Source organism: Tupaia chinensis, unplaced genomic scaffold, assembly GCF_000334495.1.
Source record: "Tupaia chinensis unplaced genomic scaffold, TupChi_1.0 Scaffold000231_2, whole genome shotgun sequence".
NCBI classification, from domain to species: Eukaryota; Metazoa; Chordata; class Mammalia; order Scandentia; family Tupaiidae; genus Tupaia; species Tupaia belangeri.
Genome location: NW_006159707.1, coordinates 241870 through 250583, shown reverse-complemented (window position 1 = coordinate 250583; position 8714 = coordinate 241870). Strand labels below are relative to the sequence as shown.

At 41.9% G+C, this 8714-nt stretch overlaps 1 long non-coding RNA gene across 2 annotated transcripts in view; it reads left to right on the top strand.

Annotated features, from left to right (window-relative positions):
- Positions 1 to 2327, top strand: part of LOC102488506 (uncharacterized) — a 2569-nt gene extending 242 nt beyond the window's left edge. Inside the window, exons 2-4 of one of the 2 annotated variants that reach the window (XR_334525.1) lie at positions 701 to 1048; positions 1279 to 1324; positions 2209 to 2327. This is a non-coding gene — a long non-coding RNA (uncharacterized LOC102488506). Of the gene's footprint in view, positions 1 to 560; positions 1049 to 1278; positions 1325 to 2208 lie in introns of those variants that run through there. The other variant, XR_334524.1, reaches the window with a different exon arrangement.
- Positions 2328 to 8714: the final 6387 nt, after the last annotated feature.

Sequence of the window (8714 nt, the reverse complement as noted above, 5' to 3'; positions counted from 1 at the left end):
AATGTGGCATTTCCACAGGGAAAGTATCTATACTTTTTATAAGATCATTGAAGGGTTGCAAGATCCCCATCTTCCCTAATAAAGAGCCACTCACTGTCCTAGGCTCCCAGGCCCTAAGCTCCTTCCCTTTGTCAATAATATTCACCTGCACTTGACTTTCATCATGAACTGTCCTGTCATTTACCCCACACTTACCCTATATCTGAGATTGTTTTCTCTTGTTTCTCTGACCAATCCCAAAGATTGGTTTCCAATCTTTGGACCAAATGCCTTTGTCAGCCCAGGCTAATTCTGCTTTATCAGCTGTGGAAAGCTTCTGGGCCTCTCTTCTTTCTCTTTTTCTTCCAGTCTTTCATCCTCCTGACCTGGCTTTCTATTGTATTCAGCCTAATTCCCAAGGTAGATTACTTAGCTGCCATATCACCAGCATCTCCAGTTTCCCAGGTTTTTGTCTGTTTTGTATACCTACAGATGCACAGAGGAAGGCAGGGTGGGGCTCCCTCACTCTCAAAAATTTGTAGTGTGAAATCTTACCTGAGGACCTGGGGCATCTCAGTAATTGTGTTGTTTGATCTTGGTCATCTCACTTTCTTATTTATCTTGGTAAAATTCTCCAAAATTTAGCCATTTATCTTCAATTACCCCTATAATGATCCTTCAGCCAATCTCTTTCTCAAGGAATGGTCTTGTCTCTTTAAAGAAAATTTGAAGGCTGGCTGAGCCCAATGACACAGTCTGTGGAAACAAACTGAACTGCAATGCTGGTGGAAACCACATGAGTGACTGTGGTTCAGATCCTCAGGAAGACCTAAAAATATGTTGGATGCATGCATACAGGCCCATAAATTTTGAGAGCTGAAGGACTTGGGAAAGGGAATCACTATCTGCTGAGATTCTGTGAAGGGTTTCTCTTTCTCACACATATAAGCAATCAACAATATCTACCCTGTATGAAATAAAAAAGAAAAAGAAGAAAGAAAATGGAAGACCTTCAGCGTTAAAACTCAACTTCCTACAGGCTAGTCCAATTGCAGCCCTCCTTTGACAGGTGAGAAATAAGGGTAAGAGAAGGAAAGTACCTCCCTGAATGTCCACAGTAAGCTAATGGCTATCCTGGGGATGTTTCCACTCATTTATTCTGCCTGGAAGTCTTTTGTTCTCACCATTCAGTATTATTTTTGTTATTGTCATTATTATGATGATGCAGTATTCTTTTTTATTCATTAAACCAGCAAATACTTATTGAATAACAACTCTGAACCATTCCTTACTTTGCAGACAGTATGTCACACTGGACAGTGCAAATATGTCTACAGGTACTGGGGTAAGTGTACAAATGTGCAAATCCACAAGTTTATGTTTGCAAGCATTAATTGGAGTACTTAATTATAAAAAGTAGCATGGGGCCAGCCTGTGACATAGTGGTTAAAGTGGCTGGATCCTACATGATTGATCATGCGGTTTGAGTCCTGGACCTGGCGACTTGACCAAAAACACACCATGTACCTGGGTGTGCGTGCCCAAAATCCTGAAAAGAGGGAAATATGGAGGAAAAGGAACTGCAGAGTTATCCATGTGCCTACACATGCTCTATGATCCATGAGCCTACACATGCTTTAACATGCTAACATGCACATGAATACACAGGTGCATGTGTCTGCAGAGCATGAGCTCCTTCAGATGTGGGTTCACACACAGGTATGTGTGTACATGCAGCTGCTGGTTGCTTTTGTCTGATTTTATCTGCCACCTGGTCTAGAAATACTTCCCACTGATGACCAGTGCACACCTCCTGTGAGTGCAAATGCACAGTGAACTGTGCTTAACAGGCCCATTAATTTATCAGACACTCACTTAAGACAGTTACAGCACATTAGAGCAAATGGTTTCTGGGGGCTCAGGAAAGGCTGTATTTATTTTCTGAGAATTACCATTAACCCAGGAAGGGAGGTGCTGGGAAGCCACATTAGTGGGGCTTTGGTCAGTTTCCCTGCCCTGTGTAGTTGCAAATTAGAATAGGCTTTATTGATGGGCCAGTTATCCTTTAACAGGGTCCCAATTTGGCTCCTGGGATAATGAGATGGGTCTTTAGGGACCATCAGTCTCTCTCCTGCTGCCAAAGGCGGCTCTAAGAAGCCTGGCTTTTTAACTGGCCAGTGATGAAGTGGAGATGAGCTTGAGTCTAGCACAACTCATTTATTTCCCCAGGAGCTGAAACGCTTTGCAGAACCTCCTTTGTCCTCTTCTGAGACCCCTTGTCACTGCTGTACTTGGAAGTCAAGCAAGGCTCTGCTTTTGGCATTCATGAGGTTTGTGTATTAACTCTGCTGGGCAACTTCAGGAAAGTAAACTAACCTTTCTGAGTTACAGTTTTCTCTCTAGTAAAATAGAAACAGGTAGTTGATATAGATTTGGCATGAATCAAGGACCTACTCTTTGTTTAGCACTGTGCTAGGAGGGAGAAAAATCAAGCAAAGACTGTTCTCATGAACACCGATAGAAAACTCAATAAATGACCCCAATGAGTATCTGATTCAGGCTGGCATGGGTGCTGGGAAGGCAAGAAGCAGGACATAGGACAAAGGGCAGGTCTCGTCTAGGGCTAGAGAGAGTAACAGTGAGTTGAGACCTACAGAATGAGCCATGCCAGTCCATTGAAGGAGTATGGGGTTTGGGCGAAAAGAGTGTACCAGGCAGAGGGAACAGCTTGTGTCAAATCCTGGTGACTGGAAAGAACACAGTGTGTTGGAGAAACTGAAAGAGAGCCAGAAGGACTGGCACACAGAGAAGGTGGAAATGCAGAGGCAGGTGGAAATTAGATCCTCTAGGAATTTGCACCAGGACACCTTGTTAAAGATGTGGTCTTTGTCGTAGGGAAAATAGAAAGCTGTCAAGGGTTGTAAGCAGAGCAAAGACACGATCATATTTGCATTTTGAAAAGATCACTCTGGCTGCAGTACGAGTTCTGAATTGGAAGGGGACCAGAAAGGATGTTGAGAGGCTGGCTAGAAGGCAATGTGTATAGAAATGATGGCAGCTTGTCCTAGGTGGAGGCAGAGGGCATCGTGAGAAGTGTTATTCCATGAAACATTGAACAGCATTTGGGTAGTGAGGAGAAGCATCTGTCAATGATGACTCTTGTATTTCCTGTTCATACTTCACAAGGCCACTTCAGGATTAAATGAACTCATGTGCGACAAGTATTTGGTGCATCGTAGGTAACCAATAAATGCCAGTTCTTGTCCTGTTTCCTTGAGCTCTTTGCCATTTGATTCCCATGGGCTCTCAGCAGCCATGTAGAGCTGGAACTCTAATCCCTTTTACCTTCTCTTAGAATGTTCTAACCTTATCATTTTTTAATTCAGCACTCTAGTGCCAACAGCAGCCTTGACTTGGCAGAGCTGCCAGGGAGAAGCCAGGCACAACTTGCAACTGGAAGAGTTGTTCTGGGTTGTTTCTCGGTGGACTGTTTTTCCTCCTGACATGCCTGCCTAGGAGAGCTACTGCTTCATCACGTAGATAGTCACACCCCCACCCCCCCACCCCCCACTCTGGCCCTTCCAGGAAGAAGAGAATTCTTGGGAGGTAGGTGAGGGAAGGAAAGGGGAAATAGAATAACAGCATGAAAAAAATAATGGAACTTGTGAGCAGAGATGGGTCACCATTCATGATTCACCCAAGTCTCTCTAGCCCAGTTTTCTCATTTGTAAAAAGGGGTTAATGATAGTTCCTGCATTGGAGTCTGTTTATGGAGTAAATGAGATTCTGTGATTAAAAAAAAAAGATTAATGGTCTATAAAGGGACAAGGAAATAAAGAATTAGTAGGTAGTCTGGTAGGGTGGATTTAAATTCAGTTGAACTGGGGCTCAAATCCAAATTCTATCACTTCTGACCTGTGTAATGGAGGGGGCGGTCACTAACTTCTCTGTACCTTAATGTCCTCACCTAAACAGAAATCATAATATGTAATTCAGAGAATTTTTGTCAGCATTGAAAGGAAAATACGGTTCAGGTCCCTACCCTCATGTGGCTTCTATTTTGAAAGAGAAATAAATAGATAAATAAACAAGCAAATGTAAAATTCTAAGATCATTTTGCTAAGTGATTAATGCTTTAAAGGAACTGCAACAATATAAGGTAATAGCAGGACTTCTTTGAATGGGATGGTCATAGGAGCTTCCAGGGGACATGACTTTCAAGCTCAGCCCTGAATGAGAAGAAAAATCAATGATCCAAAGAGCTGAGAAAATGATTCTTGATTCTAATTATTCACTAAAATCACCTGGAAATCATCACCAGACCAATTCACATGATATACTTTGGGGCAGGATATAAACATATGCATTTTAATACAGGTGACTTTAATGCATGAAAAAGTTTAACAGTGACTAAGCAGCTATGCTATGTCAGATAATATATTGGGTCATAGGAAAAGTCACGATGTATTTTTCTATGTAAGAATGTGTCATGATTTTCCTGATGACCCAATAGTTAAAAAGAAATCTAATATTGCCTAGCATCTGGTAGTGTCCTCAATTTGCTAGGTCTGCCATAACAAATACCACAGACTGGGTGATTTCAACAACAGAAATGTGTTTTCTTGTAATGTCTGGATGTTGGAAGCCCAATATCAAATTGTAAACAGAATAAGTTTCTTCTGATGTCTCTCTCCTTGGCTTACAGATGGTTACCTTCTTGCTATGTCCTGAGGGTCACACCTTGGTTGGTGTCGTTTATGTCCTAATAGCCTTTCTATAAGGGCAGCAGTTAGATTAGAGCCCACCCATGTGACTTCATTTTATCTTAACAATCTATTGAAAGGTTCTGTCTTCAAATGTAGTCACATTATGAGGTACTGCGGTTAGGTCATCAGCTTAGAAATTTTGGAGGGAAACAATCTGAGTTATAACATACCTAATAGAAGCGGGTTTCTTTCAAGACTCTAAGCTTTCTATTGACTTTCTGATCTTCCCCTATAGACACTCTCTACATTATACACCATTCTGTGAGGTTTGGAAACATTCTTTGTTACCACAGAATTATTGATTTCTACAGTAGAAGTTTGAGCTAAAAAGCTTCCATATAAGGGTCCTGTTTAAATCCCTTATGTCCCAGGTGTAAATTCAATTATTATTCAGCCTTTCACAGGTAAATGGTCCAGAAGTAGGTCAATGTTCCAAGTATTGTACCTGTCACCCTTTTTTCCTCCTGCCTTATATTCACAGATGCAGAGAGGTGAGCAAAGTAATTCCTGTTATGTGACCTGGGAAAATTAGACCACTCAGACTGCTATCTGTAAAAAGGAAATAATAAAAGGATGATCATTATAAATACATGTCATAACAAAAGGCTTCTCACAAAATCTGGTGTGTAGTATGTGCTTGATATTGATAAATGGTGGTTATTATAATCAACTTGATAATCAATGTTGTGCCTTGTGATGAGTGTCAAGGCCACTCTAGGAGGGTGGAAGAAGCTTCTGACTTCTTAGGGTCTCCAAGTTGGGTGCCCTAGTGCTGCATGGGAGCCAGCTCTGATGGGAGCAAGGCTACAATCAGGAGAGAATGAACAGATTAGAGACATGACATCAGGTGGCCTCATAGCCACCATCTTTGGGCACCAACTACTGTTGGACCGTTGTCAGGACCTAGTTCCAGGTGGATAACTAAGAGGCATTGTCACATGAAATTTACACAAGAACATGTGGAGTTTTCCCTTCCCTGATATATCTTAGTTGACATTCTCTCTCTCCGAGAGGTGGGGAGAAATCTCAGTAGCTCAGTGGAGCTGTGGCATCCGGACTCGGCCATATCAGCAGGGTTTCCCTTCTCTCTGATACTCTAAAGTCTTGATCATCACATCAGCAGGGAATGGCTTCACGAGAGAGGATAGCCTACTCTCATAAGCTTTTCTAATAAGGTTGTCAGAGGGAAACTTCTGCCAGCAATGAACTCATAAATGGTAGATAGGGTTTTCTGGGAGCCCAGATGAAGAATAAAGAGACTTAGGATTTTTCAGAACTCCAAAGTGGAGAAAAGAATGAAACTTAACATCAAATGCAAGAAAGAAAGCAGCTTGTGCGTCGGCCCTGTCTCCCTAATTCTCTTCCTACCATTGTCATTGATGTATTTTCCCTCTCCATTGGTCAGTTTATCTAGTTCCTGAGCCAGTTCTGACAAAGACAAAAAGCTCAGTGATAGTCTCAATTCTACAAGGAGGTTGGTCTGGAATAATGGTTGCTGCTAGAGAACTGGTATTAAGTCTAATGGGTATTGATGCTGAATGTAAGTATTCTCTTAACCTTCTTCCATTCTCAGTTCCAACTGGCTTTAGAGCACAGATAGAAAATTACCCCAAGACTCTTTCTTCCAGGATGCTTCTAAGTTCCTTTTTCCCAAAAAGTGTCTGTATAATATGCCTGACACTCTCAGAATCAATTAGTCTGCTTTGGGCTGAAAGTAAAAGAAAACTCAACAATGCAGTTTGAATTATCAAGACATTTATTCTCTTCTTAAAGTAAAATCCACTGTTCGGTAGTGTCAAGGATAATTTCATAGCTCAGACATACAAACAAAGACAGGAACTAGTAATCTTTCAGTCTATCACCCTTGGCATATTGAATTGTTAATAATTTTATGGTTAATTGGACCAGCAGATGGCAGAATGGTTATGTTGCTGGACTCCCATGTAGTTGACCGCAGTTCAAGTCCTAGACCCAGTGGCTTAAACTCATGCCAGGCACGTGTGAATGTATGCCCAAGATCCCAAGAGGAGAATGGAGAAGAAAGGATTGCAGCATGGCCATCCCCTCGGGTGGTGACTTCTCACTGTTTCTCTGTCTCTCTCTGTCTTTCTGGTAAGTGTATGCACCCTATAGCAAAAACCTTTAAAAAAAAAAATGTATGATTGTAAAATAGCTGCCACTGCTCAAGTCACTGCCTCTTCACAAGACAGCACTAAAGCAAGAAACAAAGAGATGTGTGGCAAGAATAGACCTCTCTACCTACAAGCCCCTTTTCAACTTGAAGTATAATTTTCAGTGGTACATAACATACATGCAAACAACATGCAAATCTAGCGTACACTGGATGACTTTCCACAAAGTAAACACAGGCATGCAATAAAGCACAAAAGTCATAATATTGAACACCACCAGAAGCACCCTTGGCCACCTTCCAATCCCAGCTTCCCAAAGGAAATGACTAACTGCGTCTCATACCATAGATGAAGGTTCTTTTTTGTTGATTACTTTATGTATGTGGAATTACACAGCATGTCCCCTTAGGCTACTGACTTCTTTGACTTTGTGAGATTTATCTGCATAGTTGAGACTAGTGATACAGTTGTTCTGCCCTATGGATTTAAGATCCCCAGGGGAACCAGCAGTTAGCGTAATGGCTATGTTGCTGGACTCCACGTCGTCGACCGCGGTTCGCGTCCCGGACCTGGTGGCTTAAAACTCACGCCGAGTGCGTGTGCGTGCGTGTCCAAGATCCCGAGAGGAGAATGGAGGAGAAGGGATTGCGGCGTGACCATCCCCCCTGGGGGGTGATTTCTCGCTTTCTGTCTCTATGTCTCTCTCTGTCTGTCTGGCGAGCGCACGCGCCCTACAGTGAAAATCTCCTCAAAAAAAAAAAAAAAAAGATCCCCAGTAGATGCCTGAAAACATGGATAGTACCAAACTTTATATATCCTATGGTTTTTCAATGTAATAACTGAGATGGCTACTCAGTGACTAGTGTGCAGGTAGTTCATACAGTGTGGATACACTAATCTAAGCTTTGATTCATGTTCTGGATAAACCAAGAAGAACCACATGACTTTTTTTTTTTTTTTTTTGAGAGGTTTTTGCTATAGGGCGCGTGCACTCGCCAGACAGACAGAGAAAGACAGAGAGACAGAAAGCAAGAAATCACCCCCCAGGGGAGATGGCCACACCACAATCCCTTCTCCTCTATTCTCATCTCGGGATCTTGGGCACGCACGCACGCACACGCACCCAGCGTGAGTCCAAGCCACTGGGTCCAGGACTTGAACCACGGTTGACTACATGCGAGTCCAGCGACATAGCCATTATGCCAACTGCTGGTCCCAACCACATGACATTTTATCATACTGCTCAGAATAGCAAAGATTCAAAACTTATAGATTGTTTATTTCTGGAATTTTTCATTTAATATTTTTAAACCATGGTTGGCCATGGGTAACCGAAATCATGGAATATGAAACCATGAATAAGAGGGGAACTACCATAGTTCATTCTTTCTCAATGCTAGGCAGTAATTTATTGTACATGTATACCAAAAATTACTTATTTTGTTGTTTATGGTTAAGTTGCTTTTCAAGTTTTACATATCATGGATTGTGTTCTTATGACTCCCTGGTATGTATATTTTGATTAATATATTGCATGCATATGTGTTGGGATAACTAGGAGAGGAACTACAGGTTCATAGATTACTTCTCTCTTGTCATGGAGCAGTTGTCTTTCCAAGAAGCTCTCAGAAGACTCTGTCTCTCTTTCTGTTTATTTGGCTACTTACAAGCTTAACCTGTAACAATCTACCAACCACAGATGGCCTTTTTTAGCTTAAAGATATGATTTGTCCTCTGGAGTTGGGGATATTGCTACTTGATTGCAATCAGGCTTCTGGAAATAATGAAGAAACAGGAATGGTGTCCCTGGGAAACACCACATTGTCTCAGCTCCTCC